Here is a 16,690-nt window from a genome sequence, read left to right on the forward strand (position 1 = left end):
TTAAGTTTTTCTAATGTGAAGGTAAAATGGATAGCCAAAATCCATGAGGATACGGCATTCCAATACCCTCTGCTGTCACTCTGGTGTGTGTCTCTGGGGACCGAATCACACAACATGTTTACTTTGAGCAGAATATTTTCGCATTCCAAATTCAGGTAAGCTCATTTGCAAAGCATATTAGATAACAACCTGTTCTTCTGTGTTCAGCAGTCTGTTGCCTGTAAATCCATTAAAATGCCCACCAAATGCACACGTTAGCAGGATTATCAGAGCTTAACGACATGATTAACGGTAGATCTTAACGATATGTTCATGTGTCTTGTAAAATAAGTCGTGCAAGTGTTTTTTCTTCTAACCCGATGTGGCATTATTTTTTCTTTAGTTCAATGATTTGTAGATGTGAGGGGATTTTAATCATGGAAACCCAGACGGAAACCAAATCACTGTGATCAAGTGGAGTCCAAACTAATGCTAAAAGGCTTGGCAAACATGTCTTTGGCATAAGAAAACATACATCATACATGTTTCATTCAATCTTAATCAAATGTTGGTAGCATATGCAGTAATTTATTAACAGACCTGTGTATTAGGCTACCACTGTAATAACACTGGCCTTTCCAGCTGAAGTTGTTGACAGATTTTCATCCCTGTATATTATAGCCCCCATGAAACACTCCACCTGAGTGTCTCGCTTCAGTATTCAATTGTATATTTTCATTAACCCCAAATGAGTTACCTAATTAAATGCCTCCCCAAACAAACTACAATCAGTTCAGCCAAATCATAATTATAAGCCTCCAATTAGACATTTATGGCTTAATTAAGTTTCCAATCAAGCAATGTAGTACCACCCTGAATACAATCAAATAGATTTGCCTCCAAGATTATTCTTGGTGATATATAAGCAGGAATTTGATATATAAGCAGGAATTTAACTTCTATGTGATGGGTATGGGGGCAAGCAAACCATATATGATTCCTGGTTGCTGCGTAATGCAACAAGTCAATATAATACGTGCAGATTGCTCAAGTCTAAGACACTCTAGAATCACGATGATGCTTAGGGGATTGAGTTGTCCACAGACACTGAGGCCTTGACAAGATATTACAAACATCTGTTATTATGTGAGCTAGGACATTCACCTCCCTTCAATATTTTATGAGTTAGTTCAAAATATAAACCTATCAGCTGAGGTAGAAACCAGTCTTCAAATCCTCTCCCAAAAACCCAGTCCTCGTGAAGTGTGAGGGTGATAGAGAGCACCTAATCATGATCCTCTTGATTAGTGTGATGGTGTCTAATTGACAGATTGATCTCACCCAGCATTCTCAGTCTATCTTTCCTCTTCCCGCCAGGTCAATTATTCTATTAGCTACCTTCTAGCACTGGGCTCTAGTGTAATCAAGAAGAGTATAGGCCTCTGTTGCGAGTTAGCGCAAAGAATCCAAGCTAAAAAGGCCACAGAAACAGAGAGAAAGACAGATGTTCACAATTGGGAAAGAAGAATCTCAAAAACACACACGGTATGGTGGGTGATTGTAGCATACCTTAATGAAATATGCACATAACAACCAACTTTATATTTATTGTATGTCATAATCATCTTCTGGGAAAAGGACTGCAGCCCAATTCTGATATTTCTTTCAGTAATGGTCTTTTGGCCAAACAGATCAGTGCTGAAAAAGATCTGATGTGAAAAGATCTGATGTGATTATTCAAAATACAGATTAGTCGAAAAAAGATCAAGCCAAGGTTGTTCAGAGCAGGTCTATATGATGACCTTGAAGATAAAAATAGATATTACAGAATATAGTTACTCAAGGACTTTGTACATCTGCCTGGTTCTTCTATCGTTGCCTTTTAGTTGATCGCCTGCTGTATTGTCTGCCTAATGGAGTGTGTCCCAGGACTCATGCCAAACATGATAACTATTTCCTTACTACTCAAATCCTTTTGGCTTTAGCATAATAGCACCATGGCCCAGTCCAGGAACAAAAGGCCTTTGTTTCCACCAGAGCTTTGTTGTGGAGTGACAAGGGTATTATAGGCCATTGTGACAAGTTCATCTTTGTGCTATACAGGGGAAACATAATCAAGTGAAATATTGTTTCAAGTAGTCAAAACATTGCAGAAGCCAATGATCTTACAGAGAGCAAAGGAATTGGAGGCAGAGCAAAGCGGTTTGGACTAATCAATATGAATTGAGAAAAATCAAAAGGTGTGAAAGGAGGTCAAAACCTTTGAAGAGGGAATTGATTGTTGGTGCCGTTGGAAAACTGAGGTTAGTATTTATTAAAGGTATCAATGTCCAATTCAAAGACACCTCTTGTGATTTACATTTCTACCTTCAATTGTAAGTGTGTGGGTATGCTTCTGCATTGATGTGTAGTTTGTGTAGTGAACTAACTTATTGTTTGAACATAGCTATGCTGTTGGTTCAATATAGTATAATGTGAACTATTCCCTACCCACGCATAATCCTTCTATGAAAAATATGCATGATTGTACAGACACAGATATATGCAACAATATTTAAAACTAAAAATAAGCCTTTCCTACTTCAAGCTATTTTTATTTTCAGTGAATGACAACAACAACAGCATAGTGAGTTGGTGTTTACATTGCATTTTTATCTCTGGTCAGTTGGAGAGACGCTCTTCCCATTCGCTTTGTCATTGCCTACCCGAGAGAGATCATGAAATAGCACAGAGGGCCCAAAGGATAGCTTGTTGTGTATGACACAGAGTAGTCCATCTGTCTTCCCTAGGAACAAGAGTTATCATTTAAAAATAGTACCATATACATTTCTCTGAAAACCTCATTGTACAGAAAATAATGTACTGTTGGGCACCTTAGGTTGTAATAATTTAGAGATACAGTACAACTCAGATCTTTCTTTTTACTCCATTATCTTTGGTGAGATCAATTAAGTCGGTTACTGGTGGGGAAAGATAAACAAAATCATTATCGCTGCATATGAAATTAGAATGAATCAATTGAACATGGCTAATTACATTTAATCAATTTTGGGTATACTTTATCATTGTGCTTGTCAAGTTCAGTTAATAAATAGATATCTCACGTACCACTAACATGCGACTGCTCTTGCAGATCAGTTGCAATGTTACACTTTTGACCTGTTATAAATAGACCAAATACACGTATAGATTTAGTGATGTAGCATTTCTTATTATAGTGCGACGCAGCAATGTAAGTGCAAATCTTCCTCAAACTAACAGCAACCCATGTTAGTTGAAAGTTGAAAATCAACTGACATTGCTGTATTACAGTTTGGGATACATCACCAAGGATCCAGCTATTCAAATTGACTTGATATTTAGTTTGGATGTATTGTGAGCTGTGAGCTTTGGTCTAGTCCTGTGCCTTTAAGCCCCTTACTAATGAAAGAGGAAGAAGAACATTGAAATAGCAAAACCAATCTCTTCCAAACTTACAATACACAACTGTACCGCATGATCACTGTATACAGTATCTCAAACCACACAGGCTGCATAGGACACTCACAGAAGCAACAACTTTGAACTCAAATATGATGCTTTGAAATGCATGACCAGATTGGTTATGCATGCGATGAATTATGTATTGCATGAAGATCAGGGGAATATCAGGATGATGGCAAGCAGGAATCCATGTAGTTAAAAAGAACGTAGAAGTGACTGGAACAAGTCTCAATTCATATGAGCTAACATCCAAGGTAGCCCTATAAACCAAACCAATGCATATTAATTATCTTATCATTCATTATTTACTCTGATCAGTACATGAATATTACACAGAATAAAAATATAAACGCAACATGTAAAGTGCTGGTCCTGTGTTTCATGAGCTGAAATAAAAGATCCTAGAAATTTTCCACACATTTTCCACATTTCTCTCTAGTTTTGTGCACAAATGTGTTTACATCCCTGTTAGTGAGCATTTTATCCTTTGTCAATACAATCCATCCATCCATCCACAGATGTGGATGCTGACGAGTATTTCTTCCCCCTTTTGTGGGGAAAAATTAATATTGGCTGGGCCTGGCTCCCAAGTGGGTGGGCCTACCCATGGCTGCGCACCTGCCCAGTCATTTGAAATCCATACATTAGGGCCTAATGAATTTATTTCAATTGAATGATTTCCTCAAATGAACTGTAACTCAGCAAAATCTTTGAAATTGTTGCATGTTGCGTTTATATTTTTGTTCTGTATACATATGGTAATATTAATTATTAACTGCTGTCAAATGTAAATGTTTGGCTTTTAACTATAGTTAGTACGCGCTGTATTAGTACAGTTAATTACATATTGACGGGGTAAGCCTAATGCCTGTCAAATTGAATGTGGCAGTTTAGATTATCACTGACCTGTTGCCCAACAGATTAATCCCTCTCTGTTTCATTATTTGGAAGAAGCTGTATAATTTCTAGTTGTCAGTGACACATGAGACATACAGAGGTTCCTCCTTTAAAGTTGTGTCATACTGCAGCACACCTTGCGGGCTGCTGCAGCATTCTGTGGCACGTTATCTAATCGTCAGCCATTTTTTCTGTTAATGCAAGTTAGTGCTAGTTTGACCACCAGAGGGCATCTCTGAGAAGGATTTGATAGTCTTCAATATTGGCATTACCAGAGAATGTGAAAACTTTTTTGTAATAACATAGTGTATGGGATTGATTTTAAGAAATGTTGCTTTATTAATCTGATTAATATTATGGTGTTTCTATTCCGATAAAAAGGAAAAAGGAAACCCTCAGGGTTTACTTTCCGCTAGGATGGTATGGAAAATATGACGCTGTAAAACGTGACGGTCGGGAGTAGGCTACAGCATAAGAGGATTGGAGGATTCTAAATTGTTTGCATTCATTAGACAACATTGTTCCAATATTTCTGTAAATCAGTGATACTTATTCCAATAGTAATTCATTATGGATCCATAACTAAATAAACATCAGCATTTTGAAAGAGTATTTTTATCATTATTTTATTAACGAAAACATAGATGCTGATGAAGAAATACAATACTGTACAGTATATGCTTTTACATTTGGATAATAAAGCATTGAAAGCATTTTGAAGATATACGCCACCTGCATTTGTTTATTAGGCTACTGTGCAGTCTGAGAAATATAGCCTACAATATGTACTGATGTACACATGGGAAAGTGCCTAATTCCTTACATAAATGTCTGTACTACAAAATGTGGCCACGCGGGAGACCGGGGTTCAATTCCCCGACGGGGAAGAAGGAGAAGGCTGAATTAATTTGATTAATATTATGGTGTTTCTATTCCAAGAAAAATCAAAAACCCTCCGGGTTTCCGTTAGGATGGTAGGGAAAATATGGCGTTGTTCAACGTGACATTTGGCACTACAGTACTGGGCTATTTAGCTAAAGAATCCCTGTGTTGTGCGAGCAGGGCACGATAGAGACCGGGGTTCAATTCCCTGATGGGGAGGAAGGAGTAGCCTGTCTGTGTAAAAAAGTATTGTTCTTAACTGACTTGCCTAGTTAAATAAAGGTTACACTAAGAGCATAACATTACTGCACCCTAATTTTCAAATTCTAGTCTAACCAATACCACAACGGAGATGAAGTGAAAATAAAAATCTCTTTGATTTATCAAGACCAGTCCCCATGCTAGTCTCAGAGCAGTGCCAAACGGTGCTAAAATAGTTGAGGCGTTTGCTTCTAACTTCAATTTGCTCTTTACCTACATCACCTACACCACTTTTAACAGCTGCTGTCTTCAACCAGGATCTCAACGATCACTGCCTCATTGCTTGTGTCCGTAATGGGTCTGCGGTCAAATGACCACCCCTCATCACGTCAAACGCTCCCTAAAACACTTCAGCGAGCAGTCCTTTCTAATCGACCTGGCCCCGGTATCCTGCAAGGATATTGACCTCATTCCATCAGTAGAAGACGCCTGGTTATTCTTTAAAAGTGCTTTCCTCAAAATATTAAATAAGCATGCCCCATTCAAAAAAATGTAGAACCAGGAACAGATATAGCCCGTGGTTCACTCCAGACCTGACTGCCCTCGACCAGCACAAAAGCATCCTGTGGCGTAAAACATTAGCATCGAATAGCCCCCACGATATGCAACTTTTCAGGGAAGTTAGGAACAAATATACACAGGCAGTTAGGAAAGCAAAGGCTAGCTTTTTCAAACAGAATCTGCATCCTGCTGCACAAACTCAAAAGGTTCTGGGACACTGTAAAGTCCATGGAGAATAAGAGCACCTCCTCCCAGCTGCCCACTGCACTGAGGCTAGGAAACACTGTCACCACCGATAAATCCATGATAATTGAGAATTTCAATAAGCATTTTTCTACAGCTGGCCATGCTTTCCACCTGGCCACCCTACCCTGGTGAGCAGCCCTGAACCCCCACAGCAACTTGCCCAAGCCTCCCCCATTTCTCCTTCACCCAAATCCAGATAGCTGATGTTCTGAAAGAGCTGCAAAATCTGGACCCCTACAAATCATCAGGGCTAGACAATCTGGACCCTCTCTTTCTAAAATGATCTGCCGAAAATGTTGCAACCCCTATTACTAGCCTGTTCAACCTCTCTTTCGTATCGTCTGAGAGCCCCAAAGATTGGAAAGCCGCCGCGGTCATCTCCCTCTTCAAAGGGGGACACACTCTAGACCCAAACTGCTACAGACCTGTATCTATCCTACCCTGCCTTTCTAAGGTCTTCGAAAGCCAAGTTAACAAACAGATCACCGACCATTTCGAAGCTCACCATACCTTGGTGGGAGGCAAACAGGCAATCTGTTTTCCGAGTTGGTCATGGGTACACCTCAGCCACGCTCAAGCTCCTAAACGATATTATAACCTCCATTGATAAGAGACAATACTGTGCAGCTGTATTCATAGACCTGGCCAAGGCTTTCGACTCGTTCTTATCGGCAGACTCAACAGCCTTGGTTTCTCAAATGACTGCCTTGTCTGGTTCACCAACTACTTCTCAGACAGAGTTCAGTGTGTCAAATCGGAGGGCATGTTGTCCGGACCTCTGGCAGTCTCTATGGGGGTGCCACAGGGTTAAATTCTCAGGCCGACTCTCTTCTCTGTATACATCAATGATGTCGCTGTTGCTGCTGGTGATTCTCTGATCCACCTCTACACAGACGATGCCATTCTGTATACTTCTGGCCCTTCTTTGGACACTGTGATAACTAACCTCCAGACGAGCTTCAATGCCATACAACTCTCCAACCGTGGCCTCCAACTGCTGTTAAATGCAATTAAATCTAAATACATGCTCTTCAACAAATCGCTACCAGCACCTGCCCGCCCGTCCAGCATCACTACTCTGGACGGTTCTGACTTAGAATATGTGGACAACTACAAATACCTAGGTGTCTGGTTAGACTGTAAACTCTTTTTCCAGACTCACATTAAGCATCTCCAATCCAAAATTAAATCTAGAATCGGCTTTCTATTTCGCAACAAAGCAGCCTTCACTCATGCTGCCAAACATACCCTTGTAAATCTGACTATCCTACCGATCCTTGACTTAGGCGATTTTATTTACAAAATAGCCTCCAACACTCTACTCAGTAAATTGGATGCAGTCTATCACAGTGCCATCCATTTTGTCACCAAAGCCCCATATACTACCCACCACCGCGACCTGTATGCTCTCGTTGGCTGGCCCTCGCTTCATATTCGTCACCAAACCCACTGGATCCAGGTCATCTATAAGTATTTGCTAGGTAAAGCCCCGCCTTATCTAAGCTCACTGGTCACCATAGCAGCACCCACCCGTAGCACGCGCTCCAGCAAGTATATTTCACTGGTCACCCCCAAAGACAATTCCTGCTTTGGCCGCCTTTCCTTCCAGTTCTCTACTGCCAATGACTAGAACGATTTGCAAAAATCACTCAAGCTGGAGACTCATATCTCCATCACTAACTCTAAGCACCAGCTGTCAGAGCAGCTCACAGTTCACTGCACCTGTACATAGCCCATCTGTAAATAGCCCATCCAACTACCTCCTCATCCCCCTCCTTTGCACCCCAATATCTCTACTTGCACATTCATCTTCTGCACATCTATCACTCCAGTGTTTCATTTCTAAATTGTAATTATTTCACCACTATGGTCTATTTATTGCCTTACCTCCCTTATCTTACCTCATTTGCACACACTGTATATATACTTTTTTGTTATTTGTTATTTTGAAATATTTTTTTCTGGAGAAACCATAGTTGATTATTTAGCACACATCAGTTGCTTATATTCAGTCAACACATATCTTAAGAATATCATGGAATATAATTGTCACGCCCTGACCATAGAGAGCTGTTTATTCTCTATGTTGGTTAGGTCGGGGTGTGATTAAGGGTGGGTTATCTAGGGGAATTAGATATCTATGTTGGCCTGGTATGGTTCCCAATCAGAGGCAGCTGTTTATCGTTGTCTCTGATTGGGGATCATATTTAGGTAGCCATTTCCCCATTGTGCTTGGTGGTATCTTGTCTAGGTATGGTTGCCAGTTAGCATTAAATCAGCTTCACGTTTTATTTTTGCTCTTTATTGTTTTTGTAATTTGAGTTTTTCTCTTCCTAATAAAAGGGATGGAAACATACCACGCTGCATCTTGGTCCAATCATTATGATGAGCGTGACACTAATTGAACATTTTCATTTCTCCATGCTTGTCTCAGAGCAGCGCTAATCTGTGCTGAAATAGACTTCCACAGCAGGAAGGCTATATATATATATAATGATATTTTGGAAATTATTTTATTTTCAAAAAAACGACAGTGAGCGATTGTAATCTGAATAAAGGCCAAAATAATATTTATAAAGGCCCAAAAAATATCCCTGCTAATAGCCATAATGGCGCTGTACAACGTGACCGTGTGTTTGAAAGAGTATTTTCCACAAAGCAACAAATTGTTTACCTTCATTCAACAACTTTGTTCCAATATTTCTGTAATTCAGTGATATTTATTCCAATAGTAATTCATTATGGATCCATAACTAAATAAACATCTGCCTTTTGAAAGAGTATTTTTATCATTATTTTAAAAACGAAAGCATAAAGATGGTGATGAAGATTTGCAGTACTGTACAGCATGTGCTTTTACATTTGTTAAAGCATTGAAGCATTTTGAAGATATAAGCCGCCTACATTTGTTTATTAGGCTACTGTGCAGTCTGACAAGTAAACATAGCCTACAGTACATGCTGTAGTAAACATGGGAAAGTGCCTAATTCCTTACATAAGGGAGAGCAGGCCATGTCTGTACCACAGAATGTGAACACGCAGGAGACCGAGGTTCAATTCCCTGACGGGGAGGAAGGAGATGGCCAGACTTTCTCGGTGACCTCAAGTACTCATTAACTCTGTCTTTGATGCTTTTTCGGGTTGCATCAGTCATGGACAGAAACTTCTGAGAAACAGTATTAATGACGAAAGCCCGGAGTTTCACTGGTAAGCCAACTTTGCCTACGGGATCCATCCCAGTTTGTATTCTATGCCCACTCGTGGTATCTCTTCGGTTACACATCCTTGGAATAGCAGAACAGCATAACGATCTGGGCAGCCCCTGCTGTGTCTGGTGAGCAGTTGGTCAAGTTCTGTTGTCAGAAGAGAAATGGAAACGTCCACTGATCTCCACGGATGGTTGTCGGCATTGTTGTAAGCTCTGTAAAAGCACATTCACATTTTTAGTACCCAATTATCGATTTTATTACACAGTATGCCTACACATTGATAGGCTATATACACCTTTTTTATTTTTATAAAAATTCACTGAAACCAAAATATCTTTAGTTTTGGTGATTCTCTTAGCTCCGGCTCATTTTCAAGTCCTCTGGTTGTTACTGACCTAACCCTGGAATGGGTAGGACCATAGAAAGAAGCTGGCTTGATGAAAACAATGTCCATTTTCGTCTGTTCTCTTTGGTCGCAATGTCATTTTTTTGTAGATAAATAGCTCGTTTTTGAATGGTAACTGTGTTAAGGGTGGAGTTTTGGGCCATCGACTCACCGATGAATGAAGATGGTGAGCGATCGGCAAAGGCCATCTGTAATCCGCTGGCATCACGGCACAACATCAACATCGCTCTAATCACAGTCAGAAGACAGTTGAAGAAACTTGCGTGGACTTATGGAAAGGCTCGGTAGGAAATGTTTTATATATATATGTTTTATATATACTATTATTTTTTAATACTATTATTTTTTAATCCTCCACATTAACCATGTGTGTTCGCTTGTTGTGTACTCTTCTGTAGTTTGATTCAATTCCCAATGATTCGTCTGACAAACAAAGAACTTTGCATCCTGCAGGCCCAGGCATGGATCAAATCTGGCGAGGCATTCAATGACATCATCTTCACAGACGAATCAACCGTGGCCCTTGAGCAATTTGCTCAAAATTGCTACAGAAAAAAATTAAGAAGATGAAGCAAGCCGAGTCCCAAGCATCCGCTCAAACTCCTTGTGTGGGGGGCAATTTCTCGCCAGGGACCAGGCCCATATTCAATTTTTGCTGGTAAGTTTGGGTATTTACAAAGCAAAAGGTACATGAAGTATTGTAGCCTACACCTCACGGACTGTTACGTGTTCCACAATAATTCACTCTTGCCTTCTTGTTCAGGTATCATGGCTCGAGATTTCTTTGAGGAATAAATCATCAAAAGATATGCTGGACCCCATGTCAGAGAGGTGTTTCTGGGTACACATCGTTTCTTTCAAGGGAGGATTATAGCAATATTTTGTTACGTTTAGGCCTATTTGCATGTATATTTCTATTATTGTACCTAATGTTGGCTGTTAGGCTAAATGTATTTTTTTCTTCACCAAATGCAGACAAGGACCCGAAACACACTGCTGCCCGGGTTTGCATTGCAGATGAGGACATAAACTGGGTCAAGACGCCAGCAGAGTAAGTAGACCTTTATGTAGTAAAATAAAGGTTAAATAGAAATAAATCAAAGACCTACAACACCTTCGGTGGACCTACAGTATGTCTAAAAATATGTTTTTCTCTCTATATGTAGGTCGCCTGATTTAAACCGAATCAAACTTGTTTGGCATCAAGTGAAAACATTCATCCTTAACTCTGCCAAGCCGACAAGCCAAGGCCATCAAGATGTTTTGGCTAGAGAAAATGACGATACAACAATGCAACAAATAAATTGATCATCTCAGCAAGGTTTTACCTGTGGTCGTGGAGCTGGGTGGAAATTCGACTAAAATCTAGTTTAAATAAACATTTGAATGTATTTTTTCTCGTTATTTTATTAACGAAAGCATAAAGATGTTGATGAAGAAATATTGTATTGCTGTTTTGAGTTAGAAATGTAACACTTTAGAGTACTTAAGCATCGAATACATTGCAAGTTGAGGGATTTTCACAACAGGCTATAAAAAGTATATTGTCCTGCTAATAGGTAACATTTGCATGATGGGCTACACCTGCTACAGTACTACAGTACACTTGTGAAAAACAAGTGTTTGAAAACCTGTTTTCAAAATGCCTCCAGTTCTCCATCACTACTGTAAATAAAAACACAGCATCTTGTTTACATCTTGTTTACATTCTTTATTGTAACCACAATGTCACAAATAATTTGTATCTACCTTTCCAATTACTTTTAGAGTTTGGGATTTACAAATGTGCGCCTTTCATTATTAGTCACATTGTTTTAGTTAGAACGTGCAGACTTTTTTCCTTTAAATTATTGTTTTATGTAGGATGCTACATTTTGACCAGTTGCAATTGTAAATAGGCCTAATTTAAAAAAAATCCTACTTCTATTAGGCTGTTAAGGCTCATAACCTACCTCAGCCAGTTAAGTTATTTTATATAGGTCTAGGCTCCGCAGAAATAGACTCCAATTAAGCCCTCTTGTTGTTTGTATATTCAAATGAAGATTATTGTTGAAATTAATTGCTCGACTGGTGGGGGGTCGGTTTTCACACCTAGCTCAGCTATAAGACAATTCTTTAGTTAAAATTGAGTAGTCTATTATTCAGCTAATAGCCCATCCTGCTACGCTTGTGAAAAACTAATAATAATACCTTTTCCCCTTTCCACATGTTAAAGATTCCAATTGATAAAGTGTTTTTAGCCACAATCGGCCCCAACCCCAATTTATACATTGGACACAGTCGATAGCGTGCCGGACTTTGGGCTAGAATGTTGAGGTTTCGAAACCTGGTCCCTGCTTGTTTCATTACATTATTTTGCCAGCCTCAGAGAAAATAGCTTTGATTGTTACTCCCATCTCATTCCACGCCCTCTTCCCACACGCCATTTTCCGCCTGAGTGGCTCGCTTGTGGGCGTGCTGGCAGGATATGGCAGAATCTTCGGTTGTGCGTCAAGAATTCAGCATAGCAAGTTTGTATGAAGGTCTGGTTAATCACAGGGAAAAAGTAATATGCTTTACACCGCTCTGGTGACAAACAAACTTTGCTGCCCTGTTTTCAATCGTCCACATGGCTGGGAGAACCTCCTCAGATTAATGCAGATGATGAAGGGAGTTAGATATGCATAGGAAGTGTAGTGTAGTGTTTTTTTCTGCATATTTGAATTACAAATCAGCCTTTACTTAAATAATGTTTCTAGTCTATTGCATAGTTACAATGTGTAATCATTGATGTCCCAGAAGCAGGAGTGGTAAACACTGTTGAAGTGTATCATTGTAATACATACATGCTGACACAGCATCATTCAAAGAATGGAGTTTGATACACCTGGTATTGGATTTGACTGAAAAAAAATTGCTAAATAGTGATTCGGTCTTATGTTGCAAAATTTGAAATTCTGTTTTTTACATTGGATAAAAGTAGTGACTAAGAGCTGGAAAATATTAAAACATTACACTACAGTTGTGGAACAATGGGAAAGTCATTCTGCTTGAAAGTTGATAAAATTTGGTAAATATGAGCAAAACTGGCTATGAAGAAAATCAAATGTGAAAGAAATATTTTTCTCCGAAACATGTGTGCAACAATTATTGGCACCCCTAGAAGTTATTATGAGTAAAATCTAACTGAAGTATATTCCCATTGATTAGGAACACTTAAGTGGTAAGCCATGACTTCCTGTTTCACTGGGGTATAAATATGAGGTGACACACAGTCCAAATTCCCATAGTCCTCCATCACTATGGGAAAGACCCGAGAATACAATAATGATGTGTGACAAAAGGTTGTTGAACTGCACAAATCAGGAAATGGCTAAAAAGAAAATGCCCATTTCCACTATCAGGGCAATAATTAAGAAGTTTAAAGCAAATGGAGATGTTAACAATCGGCCTGGAAGAGGACGTGTGTCTGTATTAACCAGACACACAGTGAGGAGGATGGTTCGAGTTGTGTGAAAATCTCCAAGGATCACGATAGTTGGGTCTTGGGGTCAGAAAGTCTCCAAAACTACGATCAGACGCCACCTACATAACCACAAGTTGTTTGGGAGGATTTGCCATAAAATATCCTTTGCTGTCATCAAACAACAAACTCAAGTGGCTACAGTTTGCCAGACGTTACTGGAACTTTCAATGGGACCGGGTTCTATGGTCAGATGAGACCAAAATAGAGCTTTTTGGAAACAAACATTAGAGGTGGGTTCGGCGTAGACAGAAAGATAGCCATGCAGAAAAGTACCTCATTCCCCCAATGAAGTATGGTGGTGGATCTTTGATGTTGTGGGGCTGTTTTTATTCCAAAGGTCCTGGACAACATGTTAGGATACATGATATCATGGACTCCATCAAGTACCAGCAGATATTAAATTAAAACCTGACTGCCTCTGCTAGGAAGCTTAAACTGGGCCGTGGTTGGATCTTCCAGCAGGACAAAATCAACAAAAATGGTTCACCAAAGCACACCTCAAAATCAACAAAAATGGTTCACTGACCACATTATCAAGGTTTTGCCATGGCCATCCCAGTCCCCTGACCTAAACTCCATAGGAAACCTGTGGGATGAGCTGAAGAGGAGAGTCCATAAGCGTGGACCTTGGAATCTGAAGGATCTGGAGAGACTCTGTATGGAGGAATAGTTTCAGATCCCTTGCCATGTGTTCTCCAACTTCATTACACATTATAGGAGAAGACTCAGAGCTGTTATCTTAAACAATATTTTTTTTTCACAACCCATTTTGCTCGTATTTACCAAGGGTGCGAATATTAGTGGAGGGCACTGTACGCTTAGTTTCCTGAAACAAGTCACATATGTGAACCACCACCTGGATTCGGTCCTATGTAGCAAAATTTGAAATTGTGTTTTTTACTTTGGAAAAAAGTACAGACTCCGAGCTAGAAAATGCTATATCATACACTGCATTTGAGGTAATTCTGCTTTGAAAGTTGATACTTTCAAAAGTGTAACCCCACTTTTGAGAAAATGGCCAGTGAATAATTTGGTACACCTACTGGAGAGCTCTTCTTTGTCTACACCCATTCAGCATTGTTCACACCCTCTTAAGCCTTAGCCCCACCAATCTCTTTAAGCATTCACAGCGTAGTAAACAAGCAAAGATTTATAGACTAAAAGTGGTGAAATTAGTAGATAAAAGTAGTAGTAAAAATACTTTATCTAGTCCTTGGCATATATCCTATCTGACTTTGGTGCAGGTCATGTTGTTCTTCACATTACTGTCTCTGTTAAACACACACTATATCAAATCAAATCTGTTTATTTGTCACATGCACAGGATACAGAAACAGCACAGTGAAATGGTCACTTGCATATTGGAGTCTTATGTTTAGGCATGTAGCTAGCTAAACAATGAACCATAATTCCAACTGTAATGCCACATTCAAAACAACTGGGAACTCGGAAATCTCTGACTTCCAAGCCTTCAAAACATCTGGGAACTAAAAAACCAAGCTCCGACTGGGAAAACCGATTTGAACGGTCATCCAACTCGGAATTCCAACTCGGCAACTCAGGCCTCTTTCTAGAACTCAGACATTCCGACCTGAAGATCAGTGATTTACAGATGGCATACACGTTTGTTATTAAGGCACAGGAAAGTTCACATGTTTGAAAAAGCATTTCTGCAAAAAAAGGCATTTTGATAAAACATTTAAATAACTTGCAAATGCCTCTCCTGTGACGTGCAAAATACACCTAGTTTCTTGAAACGGGTCACATATTCACTTTTTTTAGCACATGGTAAAAGATTTGCATATGAATATATGCCCTACTTTTCTAGACTTTACTTTTGAAAAGGCCAAAAGGTTAAAACCTTCAATACTTACTATATGGTATGAAAGCATTTCATTGTTAAAGGCTTTCTACTCCAGTTTTAGACCAGACTCCTTTGCAGTGCCTTTAGAAAGTATGCATACCCCTTGAAGTAATCCACATTTTGTTGTATTACTGCCTGAATTCAAAAAGGATTAAATTGTTCGTTTTTTCTCTCTCATCTACACACAATACCCCATAATGACAAAGTGAAAACAGGTTTGTAGAATTTACTGAAAATGAAAAGCAGAAATATATAATTTGCAAACAGTAAGAAATATATAATTTGCATTCCCACTCCTTTGCTATGACACTACAAATTGAGATCCGCTATATCCTTTGATCATCCTTGATATGTCACTACAATGTGATTGGAGTCCAACTGTGGCCAAATTAATTGTTTGGACATGATTTAGAAAGAAACACACCTGTCTATATACAGTCCCACATTTGACAATGCACGTCAGGGCAAAAACTATACCATAAAGTCCAAGGAACTGTCCGTAGAGCTCCTAGATACATTCAATTGTGATGAGGCATATATCTGGGGTAGAGTATAAAATGATTAATAAGAGTGTTGAAAGTTTTAAAGAGCAACTACCTAGACTCTGCCTAGAGCTGGCTGTCCAACCAAACTGAGCAACCGGGCAAGAAGGATCTTGGTCAGGGAGGTGACCGACAACCCAATGACCACTCTGACAGAACTACATAGTTCCTTGGATGAGATGGGAGAACCTGACAGAAGGACAACAGTCTCTACAGCACTTTACCCATCTGGGATTTATGGGAGTGTGGTCAGACCATAGCCACTCCTGAGAAAAAGGCACATGACAGCACGCCTGGAGTTGCAAAAAGGCATGTGAAAGTGTCAGAGCATAATGCAAACGATTCTGTGATCTGATAAGACAAAAAATGAACTCTTTGGCCTGAGTGCTATGTCTGGAGAAAACCAGGTACAGCTCATCACTCGTCTAACTCCATCCCTACCGGGAAGTATGGTGGTGGCCGCATCATATTATGGGGATGCTTTTCAGAGGCAGGCACTGGAAGACTGGTTAGGGTAGAGAGAACAATATATAGAACCAAATACAGGCAAATCCTTGATGAGAACCTGCTTCGGATTGCAAACGACCTTAGACTAGGGGCGTAGATTAATGTTCCAACAGGACAATGACCCCAAGCATACAGCCAAAGCAATACTGGAATGGTTTCATAACAAGAATGTGAAAGTCCTTGACTGGCCCAGGCAAAGCCCAGACTTGAATCCCATTGAAAATCTCTGGAAAGACTTGAAGATTGCTGTTCACTGCCACGCCCCATCTAACTTAACAGAGCTTTAAAAAATCAGCAAAGAATAATGGGAGAAAATCCCCAAATTCAGATGTGCAAAGCTGATACAGATATGCCCATGACTACTCAAAGCTGTCAACTTGCATGCACTGTCAACTGTAGGATATTACA

Source organism: Salvelinus alpinus, chromosome 10 (assembly GCF_045679555.1).
Source record: "Salvelinus alpinus chromosome 10, SLU_Salpinus.1, whole genome shotgun sequence".
Taxonomy (NCBI): domain Eukaryota; kingdom Metazoa; phylum Chordata; class Actinopteri; order Salmoniformes; family Salmonidae; genus Salvelinus; species Salvelinus alpinus.